Below are 7,981 nucleotides of genomic sequence, written 5' to 3'. Positions count from 1 at the left end.
ACACAGAGGGGCGCCCACGTGCCCAGCCCGCCTTCTGCAGCGCAGCGGCCCGGGGCGCTCCTCTCCGCGCGGACCAGCGAGGCGGCGGCCGCTCCTTCAGCCTCCCGGAGCCGCTCGCCCACCACCGCCCCCTCGGCTCGACCCTAGCACCGCCCCAGTAAGTTGCCAAGGGTCCGGTCGCGCGGAGGGACCGCAGGCGAGGGGCGGCCTGGGCTCCGGGGCCGGACGGGAAGGGCCGGGCTGGGGCGCCGAGGGCCCCGAGGCCGCGCCGCCGGGACTCGGAGATGAAGAACCCCGGGGCCGCGGGAGGGGGCTGCCGCCGCAGACCCTCGTCCCTGGGGGCTGCGCCTCGCCCTGGCCAGCCCCGCGCGGTCGCGTGTGCCGCGAGGCGTCGGGGTCCGCGGGGACTGCGCGGGTCGCGGGGGCTGGGGACGGCCGGCACGGAGACCCTGCGGGGGCCCTTGAGGCGCTCTTGTCCGGGGCGGGGAGGAGAGGGGCCCTGGGCACCCGTCTCCGGGAGGGCACACTGAGGGGTCCCCGAAGTCGCCTTCCAGAGAGTTTTGATTTAAATATAGAACAGCGCTTGGAGCCCTGGAAGCCTTTCACGTCCTAGACCTGACCGGGACGGGTAGGACAGGTAAAATGGCCCGTCGCGGTGTGTGTTTGAAAGTAAAGGGGTGCCGTTTTAAGCCCGTCGGGGACGGGCTATACTCTTAAAGCCTACTGCCTGGAGTCTTCAGCTTTGAACTCGAAATGCCGTTCTTGATGCTTCGGCAGTCACCTAGCCCATCGCCTCACAATACCCTTCCAGCGGAGAACTTTCCAACACGTGTATCCAGACGATGGAGCAACGTGTTCAAAGACGGTATCTTAAAGGGCCTTAAAAGTACTCTCATGGAGTCCTGTAAGTCTTTATAAGTGGGAACAGTGCCCAGATTTCGGGAGTAAAAAGGTCCAACCTGTTGAGACTTTGAAGTATTCATGCAGAACTGCCTGCAAAAGCGTTCAGGGGACTCTTAGGACTGGTAATAAGATTTATCTAGTCGCAAGTACAGAAACATTCATCCTTGAATGAGGGAGGATCCTCAGATTTTAGGAGCGTGCTGAACGTTGGCGGGGGCCTGGCATATCAAGTAAGTGCGTATGTGACCTCTGACTTGATACTTTGGCACTCTTGCAAAACCTCAGTCACCTCTTTCTCCACTGAGCCTTAATAATAATTATCTCCCCAGGAAATCACAAGTATTTGTGTTTGCGCTCTTTTGTCTAAGGGGTGGACAGGATAATAATAGTTTTATATGCTTTCTTATCTTGCTTTTTCCCTTTGTACTATTAAACCCTTTTTTTCTTTTAGTTGCACTGACGCTTGATATGAACTGTTTTAGTGCAGAACAGCATATGCATTTTCTTAATATTTTGCTTTACTACAGAGTTTCTACTTGGCTGCTCTGTGTTAATGCTGAGAGGCCACATTATTTATTAGGATTTTTTCACCTTTCTCCCTTGCCTCTCAGTTGTTTCCACATCATGCCTTGATTGGGGAATGTCATTTACCTTAAAGCATTTTAATCTTTAAGGGTGTGATGTGGCCTTGGAGACCCGAATAAAACTCTGTCTGGTATCTCCTGGGATTCAGTTTGCAGAATCCTCGGCCTCTTCAGCACATCGTCAGCAAAGTCCTTTGGATTCCAAAGTCTCTAAGCATTATCACTGGACTTAGAGTCTGTAAAAGAGCATGGAGGATGGGAGTGGAAACAAGGTTGAAAAGACAGAATACTCTAACATTTTCCATCTCATATTCTCATATATTTTTGGGTTTTGGACATATGCACCTGAAGAATTTTAAAGTTCTTGCTTTCCACCGGAAGCCGGCTCCCCTTTGCGGAGTGGGAGTGCCTAGGCTCCATTCTACATGGCCCACCTTCTGTTGTCTTCTCATGCTTCCTTGCTGAAGTTGTCATTGCTTCTCTTGGCTCTTCTGGCCAGACCTGGGCCCTCATTCATGGCCATTTCTTCTTCTTTCAGTCCACTTTTCAAATGGGCTTTCTCTCATCATTTTTCTTTGGTGGCTTCTCTACTTAGCCTAGTTTCTGTCTTCTCTTCTGTTTTATTTGTTTGCTATTCCATATACCTTTACTATATACCTATATAAGTATTTTTTTTAAGTGTTCAAGGCCATCTGCTAGTTTTATTTTGATGCCCTTCAGTGACCAACTTTCAGAACAGAATATTGAAAACATCCTACCTTGCTGTGTGTTTTATTATTTTCCCAAACATGATATGAACACATTGATTCTTAAGGACTGGCTTCTTAGAGGTCACTTACTGGATGTTAAGCATTTAAAACAAAAGCCAAATTTTCAGTTGAATCTATTTCTCAACATTCACATGCTTAGTACTGTATGCTTCATTTGAACGTTTTGTCATCCAACTAGTACTGAAAAACTCATTTAACGGTAAGATTTCACTTACGTGAGACCACTCATCTAAATGGTTTGCAAAATCTGTGTGGTTAACCCATACTACACCTTTAATCTGAGTATTCAAAAACATACTGATAAAGCCTTGATTAAAAAAAAAACTTGGGGCGCCTGGGTGGCTCAGTTGGTTGGGCGTCCGACTTCTGCTCAGGTCATGATCTCGCGGTCCGTGAGTTCGAGCCCTGCGTCGGGCTCTGTGCTGACAGCTCAGAGCCTGGAGCCTGTTTGAGATTCTGTGTCTCCCTCTCTCTCTGACCTTCCCCCATTCATGCTCTGTCTCTCTCTGTCTCAAAAATGAATAAACGTTAAAAAAAAAAAACACTAATGAGATCATTCTTTTCATCGTCACCTGTTGCAGTAACTTTTCATTCTACTGCCTAACAATGTCTGCACGTGACACATGCTCAATATGTCATTGTTGAATGGATGCCACTGATTTCAATAATTTGAGAAAGGGTGCTATTTATGTCTTTGACTGTATATTCCTTCATTAAGTTTCCTTCACTGAAAATCCCTATTCTGTTCCAGACACTGGACAACCAAAAATTATGTGTAGCTCCAGTTTTGGAAGGATTTTTCAGTTAGTTTTACATTAAGGAAACCTTTCATCGATGGATTTATGAGTAGGTTTTTTTGTTGTAATTTTATACGAAGTAACAATACCTATAAACAGATGACTTGGGTACTGTCTATACCAGAAAGCAAGTAAGGAACACGCTCTCTAATACATGAAAATGATGCTGCTTTCTATTTCATCATCAAAAGTACCTGTGCTTGGCGTTTTTGTTTTATTGGTAGTAACAAATTTGTCTTGGTTCTTCTCATATAGTCTCTTACTTGCCTTTTTGGCTATTGTTTTAGAATTGTTGTCCATGGCTGTGGCAGTGTTGGAGATGCCTTTGATAAAACCAAACCAACAGCTAGGGGTTCATTCTCAGCAGGCTCTAAATAGTTGACCAGGTTCTCAGTAACTTAGTTAAGATAATCAGAGCATGGTTGATCTATTAATTTTTCATGTCCAACTTAATAAACATAATATTAATCTCTGGAAGCAAACAGTGTACTATTGTTTTCTTTGTACTTATGGACTCAAACTTTGCATGTTTGTAGGAAAGCCCTCTGCTGTCATTAGTTAACCTTCTCATTGATAAGTACAAGTTGTATTGACTTTAAGATTTGAGGTAAAGTGGTTTTTATTTAAAATGCTGGATTTAAATATGTGGGTTGCATTTCTTCTGTTCCTATTCAGACTTTTACTTTGGAATCTCTGTTCAGAGAAATCCATGGGTATGTATGGACATACATTATTGAAGATCTATTTTTCTGGGTGTGTATGGACATACGTGGTTATAAAACTTGGGGTTTCTTACATCTAAGATGGAATCATCAGGCTACAGTGTCCTATGTGATGATTTCATTCTGCAGATGTCATAAATTTAATATTATGCCTCTCTCCATCCTTCTTCAAGAAATAAAATAAAAATAAAATCCATACCCACCCATTCATTTCCGGTGCTGCATATTAGTACCTCTCTTCAGAATGTGAGCCAATCTGGGATTCTGCAGTGAGGCAGATGGTATAAGAACGTTCCTTAACCTTTCTTCCAGGAGTTAAAAAAAAAGCCCTATGTTGTATTCATTTTTGGAATATTTTGTGAACAATACACAGCAAAGAATTTTTATTTCCCTTGTTGATTCTTGCTAGTTTTTCCCACAGTTCTGGGGAAAATTCTTTTCTTTCCTTAACCCAATCTGGCTTCAGGAAGCCTCCCTAGGTCTTTATACAATTATATGTCATACAATGCTGTTTATTGCCTTCAAAGCCTACTTCCTAGTGAACCTAGTGATCATGGTGGATGGAACTCCATGTCATTAAGGATGCTGAATGATACTGTAATTAAGAGTCTCTCATTTGATACTTCTTTTGCCCCCCCCTTTTTTTAGTTAAGATTTTAAGATAAGTGGATCTGTTCTGCTTAAAAACAAATGCATGTCTCTTCAGAAAATCAAGACAGTACACCTTAAAGCTTCTTTATTTTACTTCTATGTAAAAGATGTTATAGAAGTTGGTACTTTGATCATTAGAAGAATAAAGATTGGTTAGTTAGGATCTTTTCTTGCCTTGGCTGTGGGTATCTAGCTGCCATATTGGTAGATGATGATAATGATGAGAGTCACCAGTGGAATCAGTGGTAGTGGAATTAAGTAGTCTGTATATTGAACCTTAAGGAAAAAATGGGGTCTTTTTGCATGTTCAGTCTTATTTTTTTATGCTCAAATATGAACTCAGGACAAATTTTCAGAATGCAATTCAATTTCTACTTTAAAAAGCACACTAAGGGGCATCTGGTTGACTCAGTCAGTTGAGCGTCTGGCTCTTCATTTCCGCCCAGGTCATGACCTTGAAGTTGGTGAGATCAAGCCCCGCATTGGGCTCAGCACTAATAGCGTGGAGCCTGCTTGGGATTCTCTTTCCCTTTCCCTCTCCCTTGCATGCGCGTGCACCTGCGTGCTCTCTCTGTCTCTCAAAGTAAATAAAAAGAAACTTTAAAAAGTCACACTAAAATCTCTAGAACTTTAAAAATATTGGAGTGGTGGGAGTAAGAAGTCCTCTCTGTATCATATGCAGAGTGTATTTCCTGAAGCACGTGACTTATCTTCCACCCTTCTCCCTGTTCATGCTGTCTGGGTTCCAAAAGCAGTTATGCATTTGGTGGAAACAACTGGGTTTGATTTTTGTGAAACTAGTAGGCAGAATTTACCACAACTCATATGCAAAACTTAGAGTATTTAGCAATTGTATGTGCATCCAAGTTACTTAATACTGTTTTGATCCATTAGGATTCCTGGAATAGGAAATGAGACTTTGTAACTTTGCTTCTAAGAATATCCTATGAGATAACTCTATTTGGAGTCTTCCAAATAGATGAACAGCGGTTAGTTAATCCATTTTGGAGAAATATGTGTTGTATATATTTACTGCCCAGATCTGGAGTCTGTAGAGAAGCAAAAAATGAGTAACTTGTTTCCTGTTCTCTGGGCATTGACCACCCAGTGGAGGGGTTAACGAGGAAACATACAATGGAAGAACAATGATAAAGCTGTCATCCGGGTGGCAAAAAAAAAGCTGGAGGTATAGGGAAGAGAGATAACAATCTATTCCAAACTTTACTTTAAAAAAAAATATGTGTTGTGTTTCTGACATAGACAAAATGCCCAACCAATTTAGGTATTGTCATCATTATAGTTACTATTACTGCTGCTAAAACTACTCTTTCTTTTCCTCTAGTTGCTTTTTGGTAAAACTTGAGTCACTTGGACTTGAGTTCTGGCTGGGCAGTTATTCACCAAAATATGCATTTGGGAGGGCAATAATACTTACTATTAATTTGGCAAAATTGTGTATCATTTATTACCCCAGACCTCTAGAAAATTATGATATATATATATATATATATATATATGTGTGTGTGTGTGTGTGTGTGTGTGTGTGTGTGTGTGTGTGTATGTGTATATATATATATATATGAGAGAGAGCAGATACTAGCATGCAGGGCAGGGGCAGAGGGAGAGAGAGGATGGAGCCCGCCATGGAGCTCGATCCCACAATACTGGAATCGTGACCAGAGCTGAAATCAAGAGTCCAGCGCTCAACTAATGGAGCTACTCAGGGACCTCTAGAAAATTACATTTAATTGCAAATTCAAACTATTCTGAAATGTTTTAGAAGAAGAGTTAAAATGCATTAGGAGATTATATTTTAGATGGAAATCGTTTTTTAAAATTTTTTAAAAATGTTTTTATTCATTTTTGAAGGAGAGAGAGAGAGAGAGAGAGAGACAGAGCCAGAGCATGAGTGGGGGAGGAGCAGAGAGAGAGAGGCAGACACAGAATTTGAAGCAGGCTCCAGGCTCTGAGCTGTCAGCACAGAGCATGATGCAGGGCTCGAACTCACGAACTGTGAGATCATGACCTGAGCCGAAGTCGGATGTTTAACCAACTGAGCCATCCAGGCGCCCCTAGATGGAAGTTTTGAAGAATAAAGCCATTATTAAATTTTTAAAAAATGTTTATTTATTTTTGAAGGAGAGAGACAGAGTATGAGTGGGGCAGGGGCAGAGAGAGACGGAGACAGAATCTGAAGCAGGTTCCAGGCTCTGAGCTGTCAGCACAGAGCCTGACCCAGGGCTCGAACTTACTTACAGCCTGTGAGATCATGACCTGAGCTGAAGTCAGACACTCAACCAACTGAGCCACCCAGGTGCCCCACATTATTAAATTATTAAATTAAGAGAATGAGATTATTTTAATTTCTTTCTTTAACAGTTGGGTTGTTCCATTAAGCAAGGAGGTATATTTACACAAACTTAATGAGTTTGAAATCCATAAAGGGCCTTGTCAAGAATGGAAAGAGGTCTTCATCCATTTTCCCATTATTGCTTCTCCCACAGAACACCCACTGCAGATCAAGAAAGCAGCTCTGTCTACACTTTAGCGTTGGTTGCAATCTTTACTTTCAGCTTGGGATGGACAAAGGACTGATTAGAAATGCTGATAGCTGAAGAGATACTTGTCTATCCCACATTAGAGAGGGAAGGGTTGTTTTGTTAGAAGAAAGCACATTTAGTTTAGTGTCTACCATTGACCTAGTAGAAGAAAAAAATGCTGTTTTTTTTTTTTAAGTTTATTTATTTTGAGAGAGTGAGAGGAAGTGTATGAGTGCAGGAGGAGCAGAGAGAGAGAATCCCAAGCAGGCTCCACACTATCAGCACAGAGCCCAATGTGGGACTCGATCTCACAAACCATGGGATCATAACCTGAACAGAAATCAAGAGTTGGATGCTTAACCAGCTGAGCCACCCAGGCGCCCCTCGGGGTGGGGGGTGGGGGACATGTTTTACAAGAGACTATATAACCCAAACTATATTTACTATAGTCTTCAGCTCCTGTCAGACAGCTCCTGTCTTCAGTCCTAAGTCAGGCTTTAAGGTGGTACAAGGAAGGTCTCCATGTAGACAGGGAGCTGGTGCCAGAGCTCCACCTTCCAGGTTTCAGGTTCTTGCGAAAATACCATCTAAAAAAAAAAAAAAAAAATCCTCCTGAGGGGGATGGAGGTGGGAAGGACAGGTAATTAATTTGCATCTTTAGTTTACTTGACAAATCTTTCCATTTCTACTAGATAAAAATCGCTTCACAATGTTTTTGTTTGATGGACCTTAGGTGCTCAAAATTCCATTAATTCTAGTTGTTTGCAGCACACTGGTGTCATGTCATTGCTGATTGGCTCATGTTTGACCAATAAGTATTATTTCCAAGTTCTTGGGTTGGATGGGGTATGGATATTCAATGTATTATTATTTTAGAATAATACATGAATAAACAAAACTTTAAATAAATTTCTCCTAAATAAATCAACAAATAAAAATCTTTACAAATGTCTTTGTGTTTTTCCTTCAAGTAGAAAACATTTGTATTAAATGAAGTTTTCCCCTTTCATTCAG

The 7,981-nt window shown here is 42.1% G+C and overlaps 1 protein-coding gene across 4 annotated transcripts in view; it reads left to right on the top strand.

The window, feature by feature from the left end:
- Positions 1-31: 31 nt before the first annotated feature.
- Positions 32-7,981, top strand: part of SLC7A2 (solute carrier family 7 member 2) — a 75,950-nt gene continuing 68,000 nt past the window's right edge. For 2 of the 4 annotated variants that reach the window (XM_019466734.2, XM_019466732.2), the window contains exon 1: positions 32-157. The gene's annotated coding sequence lies outside the window, so the exon portion shown is untranslated. Of the gene's footprint in view, positions 158-513; positions 638-7,981 lie in introns of those variants that run through there. The other 2 variants (XM_019466733.2, XM_053900911.1) reach the window with 2 other exon arrangements.

The sequence above is a fragment of the Panthera pardus genome, unplaced genomic scaffold (genome assembly GCF_024362965.1).
Source record: "Panthera pardus isolate Hobbes unplaced genomic scaffold, ASM2436296v1 HiC_scaffold_13, whole genome shotgun sequence".
Classification (NCBI taxonomy): domain Eukaryota; kingdom Metazoa; phylum Chordata; class Mammalia; order Carnivora; family Felidae; genus Panthera; species Panthera pardus.
This window is presented reverse-complemented; position numbering and strand designations above follow the sequence as displayed.